General features: G+C 47.4%; 1 protein-coding gene and 1 long non-coding RNA gene across 4 annotated transcripts in view; one reads left to right on the top strand and one right to left on the bottom strand.

Moving 5' to 3' along the window:
- The window catches only part of LOXL2 (lysyl oxidase like 2), a 102,826-nt gene extending 99,665 nt beyond the window's left edge, over window positions 1-3,161 (bottom strand). The window contains exon 1 of the mRNA XM_004270663.3: window positions 2,783-3,161. The gene's annotated coding sequence lies outside the window, so the exon portion shown is untranslated. The remainder of the gene's footprint in view (window positions 1-2,782) is intronic.
- A 2,876-nt stretch (window positions 3,162-6,037) lies between these two features.
- Window positions 6,038-20,839, top strand: LOC117201631 (uncharacterized). Of its 3 annotated transcripts, none has more exons than XR_004483675.2 (4): window positions 6,038-6,174; window positions 9,141-9,247; window positions 10,142-10,246; window positions 20,706-20,839. It is a non-coding gene; the product is annotated as an uncharacterized LOC117201631 (long non-coding RNA). The 3 variants fall into 3 exon arrangements; XR_004483674.2 differs by lacking the exon at window positions 20,706-20,839 and adding an exon at window positions 12,402-16,793; XR_004483676.2 differs by lacking the exon at window positions 20,706-20,839 and adding an exon at window positions 10,706-11,015.
- Window positions 20,840-20,874: the final 35 nt, after the last annotated feature.

Below are 20,874 nucleotides of genomic sequence, written 5' to 3'. Positions count from 1 at the left end.
ACTCCAGTCATTTCGCTCACCCTACTTTCAGAACTAGGAGCCAGAGAATGGAGAAGGATGACGGCTCCTACCTCAGAGAGGGCCACCCTGAGTTCTCGAGAGGTGAGTTGCTTTCCTACAGTTTTACAAGAAGCTGGGAAATAAGCCCAGGCTTCCTGACTTTGCAGCTGATTTACCTCCTACACCAAATGGCCAAGTACTCAGTATTTACACTGGGATTTCTGATAGCAGGTGTATAGGAAGTGGTAAGCCCAGGATGAAGCCAGAGCCAGGATGAACACGTCAGAGCACAACTTATGTTCCTTGAGCAGCGCTGAGAAACAGAACCACCACTGCCCAGGACTAAGGATGCTGGGTCAAGTCCTGGCTAGGCCAGTCACCAACTGTGCCATCTGGACAGCTTATCTGTTGGCCAGTCTACTCAACTATAGCATGCATTCAACAAAACCCACCTCGCTCTTTAGTGGGAAGTTGTAAGAATCAAATAACACGGTGGACAGAAAAGTGGTTTGCAAAGAATAACATACGATGAACATAAATTATACAAATCAACAGAACTCCGGTCAACTGTAAAAAGACATTTGGGGGAAAATTGGGGGAAAAAATTTGAATTTTTCTGGACTAGGTATTAGATGATACCAAAGAATGATTGTTAATTTTCTTAAGTATATTAACGGCATAATGGTTATTTAATATTTTTAGAGGTCACGCTGAAATATGTAAGAATGAAATGATTTTATGTCTCGGATTTGCTTTAAAATACTTCCCTGAAAAAGAAATAAGAAAGGGGTAGATGAAGCAAGTGTGGCAAAATGTCAATAACTGTTGAAGCTGAGTGAGACGTATATGGGGGCCTTCTCCCTACTATTGTTTATATTTGAAATGTTTCCGAAGAAAAAAATGATGTTTAAATAAACAGTGTAGAATTTTCTAGGACACTAGAAAGCTTCACTAATGGTCACCACCAGCAGCACAGAAAATCTGCCTCATTCACAAGGCCCCTTGTACACTGGTCAGCCAGGGGTCAGAGGACAAGAATTTGGGAAAAGGCCAGGAGAGGCCAGACAAGGAGCCGAGCTGTAAAGGAGATAGATGAAAACATTTTCGTAGCCTCTCCCGTCTGCCATGCACCAAAATGTCAGCCAACCGGTAACATCAAGTGGATGCTTTGTCTTCAGGCTTAAGTTTCCTATTCAACTTTGCCACTTATTGGCTAAGTGGCCTTAGACCAAATCACTTTTTAGCACAAAGTCACGGAGAGGCACACACATGGGTTTGATGCTCACTCCAGGGACAGACACTAGGGACCAGGAAGGGGAACAGGACAAAGGGGGGGGGGGCGAGAGATGAATAATTTAGCTAAGGGAGAGTCCAGGGAGTCAGTCGTTCATCTGGGAACTGACCAGGGAAATGAGCACTTCGACTCCGTCCTAAGCCCCATCTCCGACCATTAAGTACACAATACACCATAAATAACGAAATAATTCCACCAAGGGTGACGAACGGCCTTTTGGGGATCAGGGACAGACAGGCTAGCGGCGGGGTAGGAGCGGGGCCTGCAGGAGGGGACACGGATTCGAGTCTCCACTTCAGCACTTTTCCCTTTCCGCAAAAAGAATCCCTTGGACTGATTTGAAGATCTCCGCAGTTCCAAGACTTCAGGGGACGAAATTAATTTGGGGCATGTTTCTGACTTTCATTCCTCTCTCTCCTCTCATCAGGACTCGAGGTTTCCTAGCCAGGAGAAGTTCAGTCCCCTCCCCAGTGGTGTTTCGCAGCGTCCCCTCCCCCCACCCTCGCTGATTTTTGGTGGTCTTTCCCGGGGCTGCGTGAGGGATGACGAAGTAGGAATCTCGCCTGTTTCTTCCAATCATTTCTATTCCGGTGCTGATTTACAGCGACACCTCTGGCAGGCAGCTACTCCAGAGGGCTCCAGATGGGGGGTTGGCTGGGCGGCGGGTTGGGGGGGGCGGGGGCGGCGGAAGCGCGGTGTTCAAAGCGCCTGCGTAAAAGTTGAGGGCACTGAGGGCAGAAGGAGTATCAGCGTTAAGACCAGGATTAGCCCCGGGGCGATCCTGCGTAGACCATCCGTGGGTTAGCTTGTGCTGGCTCTTTCCTACTCCAGGGCCTCCCCTTGATAATTGGCGGGAGAGGTTTCCTGGTACCCTGAGCAGCCAGGAGTGAATACCTGAGGTGCGGACCGCGCCTCTCCGTCCACCGGACTCAGGGCTTTCCTTCGTTCACTAGCCCTCACTCCCCACCCCCACCCCCACCCCCCAGCCCCGTGCGCTCCACATCCCCAAAGCCACAGCTCCGGGGACACCCCAGTGCGCCCCCGTCCCCCGCGCGCTCCGCATCCTCAAAAGCCAGAACTCCTGGCACCAGCGCAGCCCCCGGTGTCCGTGGCTCCACGGTGCACCCTCCTAGGCACCTAGCACGCACCGGGTCTCGTCTGACTCTGTCCTGTGTGGTCGCAGGCGCCCCTGGCGAGCCAGGAACCGAGCGCCCAGCTCCCGGGGGCGCCCCTGCTGCGTGAGCTCTCCGGATTCAGGCGAGGTGGGGCTGGGTGGGTCCGCCCGAGTCGGGAGCGGGACCCGTTAGCCTGCACGTCCTCGCGTCTCCGAGCAAGGAGCCTTCGCTCTGTGTGCCGCCTCTCAGCTCCCGGGAACCCCAAGCACTGCTGAGAGGCGGCCCGCGGGGAGCGGCGCCTGGAGACCCCACCGGGACCCCCGCTTTCCCGCGAACCGCCGTGGGGAGAGGGAGGTGCAGGCAGCGCTCTTACTTGTCAGCAGGGGTGCGCACTCGTTCGGCTGGGGCCAGGCTCTCCACGACGGCCCCTCTCTGCGCCCGTCGCCGCGGAGCCCCTTTCCCGAGCTGAGGGGGCGAGCCGACTTCTCCGGCCGTTGGAGAAACCGACCTCCAAGTTTAGGAAGCCGCGGGCTGGTGTCGCGCTCCAACCCTTTTCCCGGTACTTTTAACCAGCGTCGGACCGCAAACCCCTCCCCGGACCCACCCCCTTCCCTGAAGGCGGCCACCGCAGCAGGCGCGGCCTCCTGCCCCTTTTGTTGTAATTCGAGAGCAGCTCCCCTGGCCTGAGGAGCTGTGCGGGGGAGGCTGCGTGCCAGCGGCGCAGCCCTTCCCAGGCTTTTCTCACCCAGGTTTCCGGAGCCTGAGAAGCTAGGCAGAGGGCTTTTCCTCTGGGAGATTCCTCTACACGCCCCCACCCGCCATCCCGCCCCACCGCCGAGCTCCCGGAATTTAACCCTTCGGTGTTCTTATCCACCAGCAATAGGGCTCGTGCCTAACCCATCTCCGTATCCAGAAAGGCCAGCACTGACTGGCACGTAGTAGACGCTCAATAAAAACTGATGACTGAAAGAGTTCAGATACTTTCATCTACCTCTCCTGGGTTTCTCCTTTACGGGCAAAGCATTTTCCGGAGGTGACTACAAACAGCCCCCTTTCTTCCAGCAGATCGAGCCTCTCTCTCCTCTGAGAATCCGTTTTCTCCTTTGTAAATTAAAGGCTTTGGATTCAGTGACCTCTAAGGTCCTTCCCCACCTGGCAGGGCCAGGGTTAGCAAGCCCTGCGATCAGGGGCCTGAACCCGATACAGCTAAGGGTGCATGTCGTGCAGAAGGACATGCCATGCCTGGCTCTGAGGCTCACACTGGGGGCAAAGTGAGGGGGTCATGCGGGCTGGGGGAGCCCTCTGAGGAGATTCCCAGGGCTTCCTAAGCAAGAGCAAGGTTTGGCTGGGCAGGATGGAGATCCTCCTCGGGGTCTGTCCTCAGTGCCCTCCTCCCACTCTGCTCCCTTCCAACAAACCAGCAGCTCCAGCCCTGATAGGTGGGGACTCCCAGTCTCAGCCTCCAGCTCAGACTTGTCTCCAAATCCGTGGGCTTGTAAATCCATTGGTCTCTAGGACATTCCCATAGCCACAGCTAACCTAGCGAGCCCCAAACTTGGCACCCCAACCCCTGGGACCCCTCTTCAGCCCTCTTCCCTACCGTCCACACTGAATCAATCCCCTGGTCTGGTGGGCAGTGGAGGGAAGGGCCAGGAGGGAGGCGGGTGTGATTCTAAAAGGGCAACAGGAGGGACCCCTGTGGTGTGGAACTGTTCAGTATCTTGACTGTGATGGTGGATACAAGAAGCTACACAGGTGGTACAATTGTATAGAACTTAATATACACAAGCACACTCACACTACACACACACAGTAAAACTGAGGAAATCTGAATAAGATCAGAGGATTGCATCAATGTCTCCTTGTGATACTGTCCTAGAGTTTTGCAAAATGTTGTGGGAAACTGTGCAAAGTGAATGAGGGCTCTCTCTGTATTAGTATTTACAATGACATGTGAACCTACAGTTACCTCAATAAAAATTTCAACTGAAAATAAAAGCTCAAAGTAACTCCAGGGCCCTCAGGATGCGGCCTGAACCGCTTGATACAGCTGACAGGGCCCCCCTCAAGGGCATTTCCAGCCTGCCCATCTCCCAGCCACACTCTCCCCTCACCCCCATAGACCTTACTAACTGTTCTCCATGACTGTTTCACACCCCGGGGCCTTTGCACACGCCATTCCCTTGCCTGTCTGCTCAGCAACACCTAGTTCTTTGAGATCTCACTTAGCTATCGCAGTGAGCACCCTACGCAGTGCCTGCACACAGCAGATGCTCAATAAATACCAGTGGAACTGAGCTCTCTCCTCTTCCCCCCACACTTTTTCTGATCCCTCTTCTTCTAATCCTACCCTTCCTGTAAAGAATTAACCAATAAGGTATAAAATGAAACACTTTATAAATGCTGTTTGGCCTGATTATGAAAATAATGCAACCTCCCTGTGGAACATTCAGAAAATATGAGAAAGTATAATGAAAAAAACTTTCACCCTGGTGTCCTCTCACCCACAGAGAAACGTTTAACATTTTGGACTGTTTCTTTCATCATATCTTTTAAAACCAAATTGTGCACAGAATTTTTGTGTCCAGCTTTTTTTTTTTAAACGATATTGTTTTGTGCACATTTTTCAATGTCCTTCTAAATGGCTTTAGACTATTTCAGTCTCTAAAGCGACCATGTTCCATAGTGTCATTTCTCTACTCTTAGACATCAAGGTGTTTACGATTGTTACTAGCGTAAATTACACCAAGACAATATTGAGCAGCTACTATGCGGTTCCTGCTAATTGTTACGAATGAGAAAGCCGAGGCTCAGAGAGGCTAGGTGATTTCCCCAGAGTCACAGAGCTGATAAGTGGTCAGGCTGGGATCACCAAAGGGTACATGACCCCTCTTGCAAGTTTAAGTGGCTGCACACCGGAGGCTTCAACAAGTCCACTTGTGCTTCACTCACCAACCCACATTCCCAAGAGAAAGTGAGTATTTGAATCTCGCACAGAGTAGCTCACTGATGCACTTCCGTTGAATTGGACCAGAGACCTGGGAGGCCACTTCAGGAAGGTAGTAGACCCTTGCCCTAGATGAAATATGAAGACTATATGCTTTATGGCTCTAAGTCTGTATGTGCCACCCTCATGTCCCAGGCTCTGTGCTGCCCCACAGGCAGGGCCACCCAACAGATTCTGAGTGCGTTTCTGCAGTCAGAGGACCTGGGTTCCAATCCTGACTCCGCCACTTCCTGCCCTGGACCGGTGACTCCCTTGCTTCACTTGCCTCATCTGCAGGAAACACTTCACTCAAAACCTCCTAGAGGAATGAAAGGGCTGGATGCACAGTGAGTGCAGAACAGTCCCTGCCGCGTGACGCTGCACCACATGTTGCTGTGCACTCCTGCCCCGCTGCAAGGCTGCGGGCGGGAGGGCACCGCACTGCGCAGACTCCCTGCCTGAGTCAAGCTGGGAGGCAGCGCCTTCCTGCCCGACCCCACCCCACAGGGGCCACGGGAATCACGTTCCCAGGGCGCGATGATGAGTCCAAGGGCGTGGACTGTTTTCTCTTTTATTCTTGGCTCTCGAGTTTTGTTGCCAAATCACCTTCCTAACTGTCTGGGCGTGTCCCATCCCGGAAGCACAGCCTGAGACTCAGTGGAGGCCCGGCTGCTGTGCTGGTCAGTGCGGGGAGGCTGGCAAGACACACACCGATACATAGAAACAATGAAATATGGGAGTCAGGAGGTGGCAAATGCTCCGGAGAAAACCGAAGCTGAGTAAGGAGGAGAGAATGTGAGGGAAGCACGGGGGCGGGGGGCCCCAGGAAGACCCCGCCCTGCGAGGTGGCACAGGCAGAGGTTCAGAGGAGGGAACGAGGAGCCCTGTGGGGTGGAAAACTCGCATTCCTCTGGGCTCAATAGCACTTAACTTGCCTCATTCCTGCACTATGCATCACTTCCTATTTGTGTTATAGTTATCTGTATATTCCATTTATCTCTCTTAGAAAACTATTACAAGCACAGATACCTTGTGCACGGATACCACGGGTCCGTGTCCCCTTAACCTCTGTGGTCAGCAGCGCATATCACGGGCCATCACTCTCTGTTAAAGTGAATCAGATTGAACCGAAACCACTTGAAAGCCTGTAAGGCATGATTAAAGTGGAAATCATTTTAGTGGATATTATTCACGATTACCCATACTAGGAAGAATAGAGAAACCAGTAGTTTAAATCTATAGAACTGAAGAGGCTCCACCTTGCCTGTGTGTTAAGTCAAAAGGGAAACCAGCGATCAATCAGGCAAACACTGGTCCAGCCATTTGGGAAAGTGATTTGGAATGTGTGTCAATGGGTCTGGACCTGGCCCTTCAGGAGGAGATCGTGGCTAAAGTAGTCAGGTTGGTCAAATATTTCACGTATTCCAGTGGTCCTATCTTGGCCAGCTATCTATCAGGCCCTACTATCTGGCTTTCTCACATTCGGAAATCTGCAGTGTTCCCTCACAACCACTTTTGTTTTATTTTATTTTTTAAAATTAAGGTGTGGTATAGGAAATTCCCTGGCGGTCCAGTGGTTAGGACTCTGCGCTTTCACTGCCAAGGGCACAGGTTTGATCCCTGGTCGGCGAACTAAGATCCCCGTAAGCCCCCATGGCATGGCTGAAAAATAAGTAAATAAATTAGTTAATTAATTAAGGTATGGTTGATGTACAATATTATATAGGTTTCAGGTGTACAACATAGTGACTCACAATTTTTAAAGATTATACTCCACCTATAGTTAGTATAAAAGACTGGCTCTATTCCCTGTGTTGTACAATATATCCTTGTAGCTTATTTATTTTATACGTAGTGGTTTGTACCTCTTAACCCCTTACCCCTATCTTGCCCCTCCCCCCTTTCCTCTCCCCACTGGTAACCACTAGTTTGCTCTCTGTATCTGTGAGTCTGCTTCTGTTTTGTTATATTCACTAGTGTGTTTTGTTTTTTAGATTCCGCATATAAGTGATATCACACAGTATTTGTTTTTCTGTGTCTGACTTATTTCACTAAGCATAATACCTTCCAAGTTTATCCTTGTTGTTGCAAATGGCAAAATTTTGTTCTGTATTTTGGCTGAGTAGTATTCCATTATATGGAGTAGTATTCCATATATATATATATATATATAGAGAGAGAGAGAGAGAGAGAGACAGAGAGAGAGAGAGAGGGAGGGAGAGATTTATTTATATATGCCACATCTTCTCTATCCATTCATCTGCTGATGGACACTTAGGTTGCTTCCTTGTCTTGGCAATTGTAAATAATGCTGCTATGAACATTGGGGTACATGTGTCTTTTTAAATTAGTGTTTTTGTTTTCTTCAGATATATACCCAGGAGTGGAATTGCTGGATCATACAGTAGTTCTATTTTTAGTTTTTGGAGGAACCTCCATACTGTTTTCCACAGTGGTTGTACCAATTTACATTCCCATCCACAGCGTACAAGGGCTCCCTTTTCTCCGCATCCTAGCCAGTATTTGTTATTTGTGTTTTTTTGATGATAGCCACTCTGACAGGTGATATCTCATTGTGGTTTTGATTTGCATTTCCCTGATGATTAGGGATGTTGAGTATCTTTTCATGTGCCTGTCGGCCATCTGTATGTCTTCTTTGGAACAAAGAAGACTCTTCAGGTCTTCTGATCATTTTTTAATCGGGTTGTTTGTTTGTTTGATTTTGAGTTTGTATGAGCTGTTTATATGTTTTGGATATTCATTCTTTATCAGCCATATTATTTGCAAATATTTTCTCCCATTCAGTAGGTTGTCTTTCAGTTTTGTGGGTGGTTTCCTTTGCTCTACAAAAGATTTTAAGTTTAATTAGGTCCCATTTATTTATTTTTTTGCCTTTGTTTCCTTTGCCTTAGGAGAGAGATCCAAAGAAATATTGCTACTATTTATGTCAGAGAGTGTTCCACGTCTGTTGTCTTCTAGGAGTTTAATGGTTTATGGTCTCACATTAAGGTCTTTAATCAATTTTGAGTTTATTTTTGTATATGGTATGAGAAAATGTTCGAATTTCATTCTTTTACATGTAGTTGTCCAGTTTTCCCAGCATCATTTGTTGAAGAGACTGTCTTTTATCCGTTGTATATTCTTGCCTCCTTTGTCATAGATTAATTGACCATAAGTGCATGGGTTTATTTCTAGGCTGTCTATTCTGTTCCACTGATCTGTGCATCACCACCACTTTTAACGAATGTGGACACTTTATAGGCAAGAAGGTAGGGAACACCTTCTGCTTCCTCTTAGGAGGCAGCGCCCCCTAGTGGTTCACATCTCGCACCGCCTTGAGCATTTGCACTCTCCAGCGCCAAGTTGTAAACCCAAAGGGTTTTAGAGAACATCTGGCCCAAGCACCTTGATTTCAGACATGGAACCAAAAACCCAGAGAGCTGTCAATGGGATCACCGCCCCTCGGCAGGTTAGCAGCAGCGCTGAAACGGGATCCAGTTTGAGGTCTTCTGAGCCCTAGAGTCACACATCTGCTCAGAAAGCACAATTGTCAGGAGTGGCTGGGATAACTCTGCCTTTTCTCCAGGGTGCACATATTCACATATTCTGGTGGTCCTGTGTTGGCTGGATACCTATCAGGCCCTCCTGTTCTGGCTTTCTCAGATCCAGACATCCGTAGTTTTCTATCCATATACTGGTTTTATATTTTAAAAGTATAATTTCATTCATATAATCTATTTTCTAGGATGAATAATCATTCTTTGTCCAGGTGGAAGTGGCAAGAGAAAGACACAGACCTGGGAAACCAGCTTAATCCTTGTTCAGGGAGGAGCCCGGGACACCTGGGAACAGGTGGGGTAGGGCTGGGCATAGACTGGACCCTGGGAATTTGGCAAAGCCACAGAATATGGGGTGACAGGTTCTCCCATTCTCCCACGTTATAATTTTGCTGCCCTCCTCACTTCCCACATGCCCCCTCCACCCGAAAGTCTCCTACTGAGAGAAGATGGAGACTTTCACCTCACACAGTCATTTAGAGGAAAAAAAAAGTTAAAAAAAAAAATTGGTCCAAATCTCATTCCCAGACACCTGGCTTCTGCCAGCTCAGACCACTTTGTCTCAAAAATGCAGCTAAAACAGGGAGGGGAAGGGCCAGACAGAAATGGGAGCTCTTCTGCCCCACGATGGGCTGGCATCTGGCAGGGCCCCTCCTCCGGCCACAGCCCAGCAAAGCCCTGCTGGCTCCCGGAGAGCTCAGAGTGGCCTGCCCAGGTTGCTCAGGGTTGGCTGAGGACACAGCCTGACTCCGTTCCATTCCAGCCACTGGCATTTATAAGGCTCCTGCGTGTCCAGACCCAGTTCAGCACCCCAGGGGAGGGAGAGGAGGTGAGAATCCTGCTGTCGCCAGCCCCTACCCCTGAGGAGAAGGTCCCCAAGAGCCCGCAAGGGCAGTTGCGTGTTTGAAATATCTAGGGAGGATGGGAAGTCATGGTTCAGAAAAAAGGCCCAAACCCCAAGGGCTAGCTTGTCACCACGATGGCAGGAACACTGCTGCAGACTGAACTACATCCCCCTAAATTCATATGTTGAAGCCTAACCCCCAGTATGATGGTATTTGGAGACGGGCTTTGGGAGGTGATGAGGGTTCAATGAGGTCACAAGGGCGGAGCCCTCAGGGTGGGGTTCATGGCTTGATGAGAAAAGGAAGACCAAAGCCCTCTCTTTTTCTCCTGCCACCGAGTTAAGGACAGCAAGAAGGTTGCCGTCTGCTAGCCAGGAAGGGGGTTCTCACCAGGAACTGAATCTGCCAGCACCTTGAGCTTGGACTTTCAGCCTCCAGAACTCTGAGAGGTAAATACCTGTCGTTTAAGACCCCAGTCTGTGGTATTTTGTTACAGAAGCCCAAGATGACTAAGACAGCCTCCTGGCCGCAGCTGGCATTGGTAACACCATGACCCTGGGGGTCTTGTCTCCATCTTCTCTGACACACAGTTACATTCCACGTGTTACTCTGAGCCCCCGCTGCCCTCCCACCAAAGGGATCTGCCCAGTAAATCGAGGCACCCTAAAGATGTGGGAAGAGTGTTGTGTCTCCCCAACACCACCTTCCCCAGGTCACTGCCCTACCTTTCCTCCAGGTGACACCCATCCCCCAATTGGCCACTAGTGCTCTAGGCTAGCTGTGTTTCTCAGAGTGTGGGCTGGGGACCCCTGGGGGTTCCCAAGACCCTTTCAGGGGGTCCACGAGGTCAAACTATTTTCATAATCAAACTAAGATCTTATTTTCCTTTTTGTTCTTATTCTCTGGAGCTGGCGATGTGCCAGCGGCAGCCAGCGCACTTCCTCCAGGCTGATGGACGTGTACGGTGGGGAGCTCCTGGACCCCAGCCTCAGGTTTTCTCCTCAGGAAACGAGGGGTTGAATTAGATAACAAAGGCTACTTGTTCTTTTTTCTCTGAATCTTGGTGGAGGAGCAACACAAGGAAAATCAGTGCAGTCAGAGGCCCGTCTCCTGCTACTGCCCTCCTTGGTTGCTAAGAGACCATAGCAGAGATGCTTAAGCCAGCGCAGCACCAGTCTTTGAACATGGCCCCTCACTCCTTGCAGTTTCTACCTTGGGAATTGGAATTATTTTCCTTTAAAGGATCCCTCGAGCTCCTGAGCTGTTGGAAGAAAAGAAACAAAAAAAAAGAAAGATAAAAAAGAAAATGCAGCTCCCTATGGCTCAATATAAATAATTGATGGCCATTCAGTCTCATTCTCCTAGTTTTTCCTTATTAGTCCAATATCTATCTGCCTACCTATATATCTATTTATCTATCTATCATCTGAAAACTTTTCAAATTATGGAATATAACCTAGTTAAGAATTTATATTTTATACACAAAAGTACATAAAATATAAATATGAACATAATAACTAATACAAAGCAAACACCCATATAATTACCATCCAACTCAAGAACTGGAATATTACTGGCATCCCAGAAACATCCCCACAACCCACAGGCTCCTTCCCCAAACTGCCTCCCTGCGCTGAAGGTAAACACTACCCCCCCACCACCCACCACGCACCACCCTTTTGTTTGTTTGCGGTACGCGGTACGCGGGCCTCTCACTGTTGCAGCCTCTCCCGTTGTGGAGCACAGGCTTCGGACGCGCAGGCTCAGCGGCCATGGTTCACGGGCCCAGCCGCTCCGCGGCATGTGGGATCCTCCCGGACCGGGGCATGAACCCGCGTCCCCTGCATCGGCAGGCGGACTCTCAACCACTGCGCCACCAGGGAAACCCTCCCCCACCCTTTTTTTTAATGGTAATGACTTGCCTGCCTGTCTCTCTCCAACCTCTTAATGCTTAATGTCCTTGGAGGGCTCCAGGGCTCAGATTTGGGGGATCCCATCCAGGCTCCTCGCCTTAACTACTTCTATATGCTGCCTATTCTAGAATGTATATCAGTAGCCTGGCCCTCTCCAAAACTCATCAGACTCCCATGTACAACTCACCACTGGGTATCCAAGTGACACCTCAACTGCGTTGTGTCCCAAACTATGCTCCTGATCGTCTCCCCAAATCTGCCCATGTCTCTTTTCCTTTTAACCCCCAAATTCACTCCAAGTCCTGTTTGCCTTCTCTGGATCTCCAGAAACTGATCACTCTTCACCTCCTCTACTTGTCACCTCTCATTTAGACGATTGAAATAGCCCAGTTGATCACTTTGCTGCTGCCTTGGCCCCAACAGTCAATTTTTGAGCCCACAGGCCAAGTAATGCTTTTAAAATATCATTCAGATCCTGCCACTCCTCTGTTCAGCATCTTGCACTGGCTTCCCGTCGCCTCGAGGGTGAAAGCCAAAGTTCTTACAACAGCCCAGGAGCTGAGGCACACAGAGCTTATTTGGCAGAGACTTAAACATCTATACTCCCTTTCTCAAATTAACAGAAACCATCCTTTTTAAGTGGTAGCACGCTACCTGGTGAAAATACTACATTTCCCACCTTCCTTTGCAGATAAGCACAGCCACACAACTAAGTTCTGGCCAATGAGATGAAAGCAGAAGTTTGCAAGGCATTTCCTTTGGAAGTCTCCTTAAAAGGAAAGGAGAGTGTCCCTCTTCATTTTCTCCATTCTGCAGCTTGGGATCTGGATGTGAAGGCTGGAGCTCTAGCAACCATTTTGGATCATAGAGATGAGGGCCACACTCTAGGAATGGTGGAGGAGAGAACCTGAAGGAAGCAACCTAGGCTGCTCACCTCTAAACTGCTTTTAAATGTGAGAGAAAAACACTTCGATTTTGTTTAAGCAAAGATTTGGGGGGTGTCTGTTAGTGGTAACTGTATTGGGTCATTGCTGATACAAGTAACCTATTCAAAGTCAAATAGCTCAGAAATGGCTGAGTCAGAATAAACCTGGTGGTTTAAGTCTGGAGCCTGGGGTCTTTACCACTCTTCCGCCCTCTGGTGAGCACTTGAGAAACATGAGATGATATCATTATCATCATCATTACATAGTAGCAGAGAAGGCTCCTTCTTAGGTTACCATATGTTAATTGGTCATAAAGTCAATTTAGTGTGTCATAACTATCATTAAAAAAAAAGAAATCCAGTAGAATGAAACAGAAAATACTAGGGTGACAACTCTAAGACACTGACGAAAGAAACTGAAAATGACACAAATAAATGGAAAGATATTCCATGGTCATGAATTGAAGAATTAATATTGTTAAAATTTCCATACTACCCAAAGCAATCTACAGATTCAATGCAATCCCTATCAAAATTCCAATGGAATTTTTCACAGAGACAGGACAATCCTAAAATTTGTGTTGAACCACAACAAACCCCCAATAGCCAAAGCAATCTTGAGAAAGAATAACAAAGCTGGAGTCATCATGTTCCCTAATTTAAAACCACAAATCTATAAGAATCAAAACAGTATGGTACTGGCATAAAAACGGACCCTCTGCCCACCAACCCCATGCCTCTCTGACCTTGTCTCCCCTTTGATCTCTCTGCTCCAGTCCCACTGCTGTTCCTCAAATGCCCCAGGCCTGCTCCTGCCCCAGGGCCTTTGCACAGGTTTCCTTGTGCTAGAACTGTCTTTCCCTGGGTCTCCTTGCCTCCTTTTAGACTTTGCTCCAATGCCATCTTCTCTGGGAGAACTTTCTTGACTGTAATATTTTCACTTCCATCCCCCACCCCTCTGGCATTTCCTATACACCTTCTCCATGTTTTCTTTCTACATTTAGCCTTTAAACCTTGGAGCATACTGTGGTACATTATTCATTTGTTTTCTTCTCCATTGGAATGTAAGCTCCACAGCAGCAGAGCTTGCTTTTTTATTTTCCTTGTTTTCTTTCCACTGCTATTTCAATACATTTGTTTAATAAATATTTGTGGAATGAATGGCTGGATTTCTCCGAGGCCAGGGAGTCCTGAGAGCAGACACAAAGCTGACCCTGCTGCCCTGCATGGCTCCCCAGCCCAGCATTCTTTCTCACCATCAGTTCCTGACTTCTCTCCTTTTGGAAAATCAGAAGTTCATACCTCTCTCAGTTTTCATATTTTTACAAACACATTCACTTGTTCCCTACAAAGTCAGGGAAAGTTCTGTCAGTTTAACTGAGGAGCAGAGAGAGTAGAGATGCTATGCAGGGATTGGCTGTATTGCGGTAACTGCAGATTTTTTTTTTTTTTTCCAGAGTCTGTGTGTCAGGGTTGTTTAATAAAGAATTTGTCTGGTCTTTGTCCCTGGTTCTGGACAGGAAGCCTCTAAACCCTTGGAATCTCCCCAGTGATAGGAGTGTCTTTGTTGTTTATCGTTGGTCCCTCGGCCACACCTGAGTTTATGCTAATAAAATGACTCATGGTTTGCCCCTGGCTAGTTTCAGGATGGCGGCTGGCCAGGCCAGAAAGACCAGTTATGTGATTAGAAGATTGGGGCTTGGGGCTACACGATATCAGTCTGACTTCCCAACCTCTGGAGAAAGGGGCTAGAGATTGAATCCGATTATGTAGCCAAGGATTCAACCAATCATGCTGATGTAATGAAACCCTGATAAAACAAACCTCTGGACACCAAGACTTGGTGGTACTTCCTGGTTAGTGATGCACATCTAGTTGCCTGGAGGGTGGTGTGTCCTGAGGACAGGAAAGCTGCTTGTTTAGGACCTTCCCAGACATTGCCTTATATGTTTCTTCATTTGTCTGGTCCTGATTTGTATCCTTTATAATAAAACTGTAACTGTAAGTATTGTGCTTTCCTTAGTTCTTTGAGTCATTCCAGAGAATTATTGAACCTGAGGGTATTGTGAGAAGCCCAGAATTTGTAGCCAGTTGGTCAGAAATGCAAGGGCCTGGGGACTTCAGAACTTGCAGCTGGTGTTTGAAGTGAGGGTAGTCTTGTGAGGGGGACTGTGCCCTCAACCTGTGAAGTGTGGCCTAATTCTGGGGAGGTAGAATCAGAATTGCATTGCAGGGACTTCCCTGGTGGTCCAGTGGTTAGGACTCCACACTTCCACTGCGGGGGGCATGGGTTCGATCCCTGGTCGGGTAACTAAGATCCCGCATACCAAGTGGCGTGGCCAAAAACGAAAACAAAATTTTTTTTAATTAAAAAGAATTGCATTGCAAGGGGGAAACTCTATAGTCATCAGTGCTCTTTTAATTAATTACAAGTGGAAATTGCAAGCTCATCCACTCGAGCTCTCTTAGGCACAAAAGGAAGCATCATGGCTCATGAAATGGGGGGAGTCCAAGGGTAGAGTGAATTGAAGCCCGGATGGATCCAGGGACCCAGATGGTCAGGCAGGCCTCCTTCTCACTGAGGCTCTTCTCTACAGCCTTAGTGGGGAGCCTGGCCCTGCTGACTCCTTTGGATTTCTGGCTTCCAGAACACTGAGGCCAACAAAAAAATGTCTGTTGTTTTAAGCTACCCAAATGTGTGGTAATTTGCCATGGCAGCCACAGGAAACTAATCTACCTGCGATTCCAATGTGTTGGTTTGAAGTGGATTTCTCACTACCTGCCACTCACGCCTCACCACCCCAGCTTAGGACCCATGTGTGAGGGTGAGGGGTGAGTCTGTCCTGCTAGACCTCAGCTCTCCAGGCCTCAGGCCACCCTCTGCTCTGGTGAGCGAGCAGTGGAAACTCCCAGAGGTGGGGCCCGGGGAGACACAGGTGTGTTATCCAGGGAGCACCTCTGGTTTCCCACTAACAGTGGACTTAGATCTCTCTCATTTTGCACAATTCACGTGACCTTTCTGGACTTACACTGATAAAATGACTACTTTTAGCTTGTGATTCTGTTGCAAAGGATACGTTGCTTCTTCAGACGGGCAGTTCAGGTCCTGAGAGAGCAACAGAGAGCGAGAGCGAGGAGAGAAATGAGGGTTAGAGCAGCCACCAGGTGGCGACATCTCTTTCTGCAGCTGGACAGCAGGTGGACTTCAGTTCCTGCGCTGGAGGGATGCCCCAGACCTGCCCATGGGGCCCCTGATCGAGCTCTCAGGGGAAGCTATCGAGATAGGATGACCGAGGCTGCGCCTGGAAACTTATATCCAAGAAAAATGATGAGTCTGATACTTGATTGGTGATTATTATATGGAGAGAGAGGGTGATAAGAAAGAAGTCTAGAATGACATGCAGGTTTCTGGTCTGAGTTACCAGGTAGTGCTCAGAGGAAGGAGGTCTGGGAAGGATGCTAGGCGGCATCTAAGTAAGAGCTGCTAGGAAGCAGAAATAATGGTAACTCTCGAGCAGAAGGAAATGAAAGGCGGAGGATGGTATCTGGAGGCCGGATGACCCTCCCTAATATGAGGCCCAGCATAGTGTAGTGGTCTAGAGGAGGGCTTGGAAGACACTGCCCATGGGATTGGCCTGCCACCCACCTTCTGTAAAGAAAAATTGTTTTATCGGAACAAAGCCACACCTATGCATTTACGTGTTGTCTATGACACATGTCACACTACAAAAGCAGAGTGAAGTCAGTTTTGGACAGAAGTCATATGGGCTGTGAAGCTAAAATATTTCCTATCTGGCCCTTTGGAGAACAATTCTGCTGATTCCTGGTCTAGAGCAGCACTGCTTAACTTTCAGTGTGAATTCGGACTGACCTGGAGGTGGTGTGAGATGAAGAGTCCGCTTCAGGAGGTCTGAGACCAGTCCTGAGATTCAGAGCTTCTATCGGGCCCCGGTCCTACTGAGGCTGCTGGTCCGGGGACCATGCTTTGAGAAGCAAGGACTTAGAGCAGCGCTGTCCAATGGAAATAAAACGTGAGCACGCAAGTAATTTGCAAGTTTCTAGTGTCCACATCAAAGAGGTAAAAAGAAACATGTGACATTAATCTACTATTTTATTTAACTCAATATAGCCCAAATATATTATGTCTTATGTAACCAATACAGATTGAGATATTTTCTTTATTTTGCGGGGCATACAAAGTCTTTGAAATCTGGTGTGTACTTTGCAGCCCATCTCACTTAGGACTGGCCACATTTCCTGTGGCTGCTATACTGGACAGCCAGCTCTGGAGTAGACTGGAGCCAGGCTGCCCGACGCCAAGTCCCAGCCCCACCACTGACTAGCTGTGTAGCTGTGGGCAAGTGATATCACCTCTCCATGTGTGTTTCCCCACCCTATAAAGTGAGAATAATAAATGCATCTCCTCAAGATGTTGTCTTCAGGATTACATGAGGTGATGAAGTGCAGCCTGTCTGGCATATCATAATCTGATGCTATTAGGATGATTCTGTCCAGTAAAGGAAGTCCTTTGAGCCTGGTTTCCCTCCCCCATGCTCCAGGGACAGAGGGTAGAGTTAAGCATACACACCCCTCAGTTCTTAGCCCATTGTTACCCCTTCCTGCAGGGATCTTCTTTTCCTTCATCCCACAAATGTTTATTGAGCCTTTTTTGTGTATCAGACCCTGTGCCGGACACTGGGGATCCAACACCGAAAGAAACACACGAGACCCTCCTGCCCCTGTGGATTACATTCCGGCAAAGCCCTCACAAAGAATATAATGAATAAAGAATAAGCTGGGAGGTAGTACCTCGGGGAGAAATCAGAGCAGGGTGAGGGGCACGGAGAGTGCTGAGGAGGGGTAGAAGTGTCAGCTTTAAGTAGGTGGCCAGGTGGGCATCCATGGGACAGAAGTCAGGGAAGGTCCTGAGGCCAGTGGGGCTGGAGCAGTGAGTGGGGAGAGAAATAGATGTGGTGAGAGAGGTGTGGAGTCGGCGGAGGCATACTGCGCAGGGCCTTCCAGGCCATTTTAAACACGTTGGTTCTTCCTTGGAGTGAAAGAGCCAACTGGATGGGTTTTGCCAAACAGAGGTCATGACATGAATTGCGTTTTTCACAGCTGTCGTGTTGAAGAAGGATGGGTAGGGATGGGGCAAGAACGATCCGTGCGGGCCGGAGCTGAGGCTTCACTGGGATGTGAGAACCGGGGCAGACCTGGGCAAGTGGGTGTGGTTGGCCAGCCTAAAACCAGAAGACCAGTTTTTCTTTTTTTAATTTTTATTTTCGATTGGAACGCAGCTGATTAGCAGTGTGGTGTTAGTTTCGGGTGTACAGCAAAGTGATTCAGTTATACCTATACCTGTATCTATTCTTTTTCAAATTCTTGTCCCATTTAGGTTGTTACAGAATATTGAGCAGAGTTCCCTGTGCTCTACAGTAGGTCCTCGTTGGTTTTCTGTTTTAAATATAGCGGTGTGTGTCAATCCCAAACTCCCAATCTATCCCTCCCTCCGCTTCTCCCCTGCTAACCGTAAGTTCATTCTCTAGGTCTGTGAGTCTGTTTCTGTTTTGTAAACAAGTTCATTTGTATCACTTTTTTTAAGATTCCACATATAAGCAATATCGTATGATATTTGTCTTTGTCTGACTTACTTCCCTTAGTATGATAGTCTCCAGGTCCATCCATGTTGGTGTAAATGGCATTATTTCATTCTTTTTAATTAGCTGGGTAATATTCCATTGTGTATATATACCACATCTTCTTCATCCATTCATCTGTCGATGGACATTTAGGTTGCTTCCATGTCTTGGCTATTGTAAAGAGTGGGGCAATGAACACTGAGGTGCATATATCCTTTCAAACCATGTTTTTCTCCAGCTATATGCCCAGGAGAGGGATTGCTGGATCATATGGTAGCTCTATTTTTAGTTTTTTAAGGACCTCCATACTGTTCTCCATAGTGGCTGCACGAACTTACATTCCCACCAACAGTGTAGGAGGGTTCCCTTTCCTCCACACCCTCTCCAGCATTTATTATTTGCAGACTTTTTGATGATGGCCATTCTGACTGGTGTGAGGTGATACCTCATTGTAGTTTTGATTTGTATTTCTCTAATAATTAGTGATGTTGAGCATCTTTTCATGTGCCTCTTGGCCATTTGTATGTCTTCTTTGGAAAAATGTCTATTTAGGTCTTCTGCCCGTTATTATTTTTTTTAACTTTTTATTTTATATTGGAGTATTGTTGATTAAAATGTTGTGTTAGTTTCAGATGCATAGCAAAGTGATTCAGTTATACATATACATGTATCTATTCTTTTTCAAATTCTTTTCCCATTTAGGTTGTTACAGAATATTGAGCAGAGTTCCCTGTGCTCTACAGTAGGTCCCTGTTGTTTATCCATTTTAAATACAGAAGTGTGTACATGTCAACCCCAAACTCCCTAACTATCCCTCCCCTCCACCCTTCCCCCTGGTAATCATTTATTGATTGGGTTGTTTTTTTTTGATAATGAGCCACATGAGCTGTTTGTAAATTTGGGGGATTAATCCCTCGTCAGTCTCATCATTTGCAAATATTTTCTCCCATTCTGTGGGTTGTCTTTTAGTTTTATGGTTTCCTTTGCTGTGCAAAAGTTTTTGAGTTTAATTAGATACGATTTGTTTATTTTTGTTTTAATTTCCATTACTCTAGGAGATGGATCAAAAAAGATATTGCTGCAATTTATGTCAGAGTGTTCTGCCTATGTTTTCCTCTAAGAGTTTTTATAGTATCCGGTCTTACATTTAGGTCTTTAATCCATCTTGATTTTATTTTTGTGTATGGTGTTAAAGAATGTTCTAATTTCATTTTTTTTTACATGTAGCTGTCCAGTTTTCCCAGCACCATTTAGTGAAGAGACAGTCTTTCCTCCATTGTAGAGTCTTGCCTCGCAAGGAGACCAGTTTTTTCTGTTGTCCTCCTTTCATAGCCCATCTGTGTCCCCCATCACATCCACTTCAGTGTATAATAGTCGAAACATGCACACCCTCGTTAAGACATACAGTGTTGTGGGCCTCCCATTTCCATAAATGGCATTATGCTACCAATCTCATATCTTTCTTCAGTATTCAGCACTGTCTTTAAGATCCACCCACCCTGCTGTACTTGCCTCGCGTTGTTTCTAACGGCTGCACAGTGCTCACAGCACACACCTGCCACCTTTTACTTAAATAACACTGCTGAGAGCATCCTCCTGGAGTTCCCTCGTGGGCCCAGGTAGAAATGTCTCTGGGGAATGCTAGGTCTTGGAAGTGTGCACAGCTAACTTTAAAGTGCTGCCAGCTTGCTTCCCAGAGCACCTGAAGTAGTTTCCACCACGACCAGCAATACTGAGGCGACTGTCCCCACGTCACTGCCGACACTTGAAGTTTGTCAATTCCAGGGCGCGAGGTGGCAGCTCTTTATTTCCATTTGCACATCTCTGGCTCCTTCAGTTTCTTCCTTCTTGTTAGTCATTCAGGCTCACCCTTCTGTGGATCACCCACAATCCATTTTTCTGTTTTTCTTTTTTGGCTGCACTGCTTGGCTTGCAGGATCTTAGTTCCCTGACCAGGGACTGATTGAACCTGGGGCCCCGGCAGTGAAAGAGCCTAGTCGTAACCACTGGACCGCCAGGGAACTCCTCCCATAGCCCATTTTTCTTTTGGATTTCCTCTTTCTGGCTGATTTACAAGAAACCTTGCATAACATATATTAATCCCTTTTCAATTTTAGTCACTGCAAATACCATCTTGGTCTGCCACCTGTTAGCTTTGACTGTGATGGCTGTTAACAGAAACTGTTACTTTTGATGCAGCTAAATCCATCCTTCCCCTCTCCCTGCATTTGGTGCTTTTGGGGGTGGGGTTTAAAAGGTGACTAACTTTAGGACGATTTAGAAGGAAAAAAAATTCTGAAGCTATGTTTAGAATAAGATCATATACAGAGATTATTTCCTCCAAGCTGGGCTTGGAGAAAATCCCCATCTTGTTTTGCCTCTACACATCAATACCTAATTTGGGGCGTTCTTTTTCCTTTTTTTTCCCCAGACTAAATGGTTAAGAAGTAAGGAAACCACTTGAAGTAAATTTGGTTCTCCTAAGTTTTTCTACATAAAGCTTTAAAATGCTTCACTCCCTTGACAAACTTTATGGTGAGAGGGAAGAGAGAGAGAGGCCTGGGATTCCACCCACCCTTCACACCACACTGCACATGGTT

Source organism: Orcinus orca, chromosome 6 (genome assembly GCF_937001465.1).
Source record: "Orcinus orca chromosome 6, mOrcOrc1.1, whole genome shotgun sequence".
NCBI classification, from domain to species: Eukaryota; Metazoa; Chordata; class Mammalia; order Artiodactyla; family Delphinidae; genus Orcinus; species Orcinus orca.
Note: the sequence above shows the minus strand (reverse complement) of the source record. Positions and strands in the feature narration are given on the sequence as shown.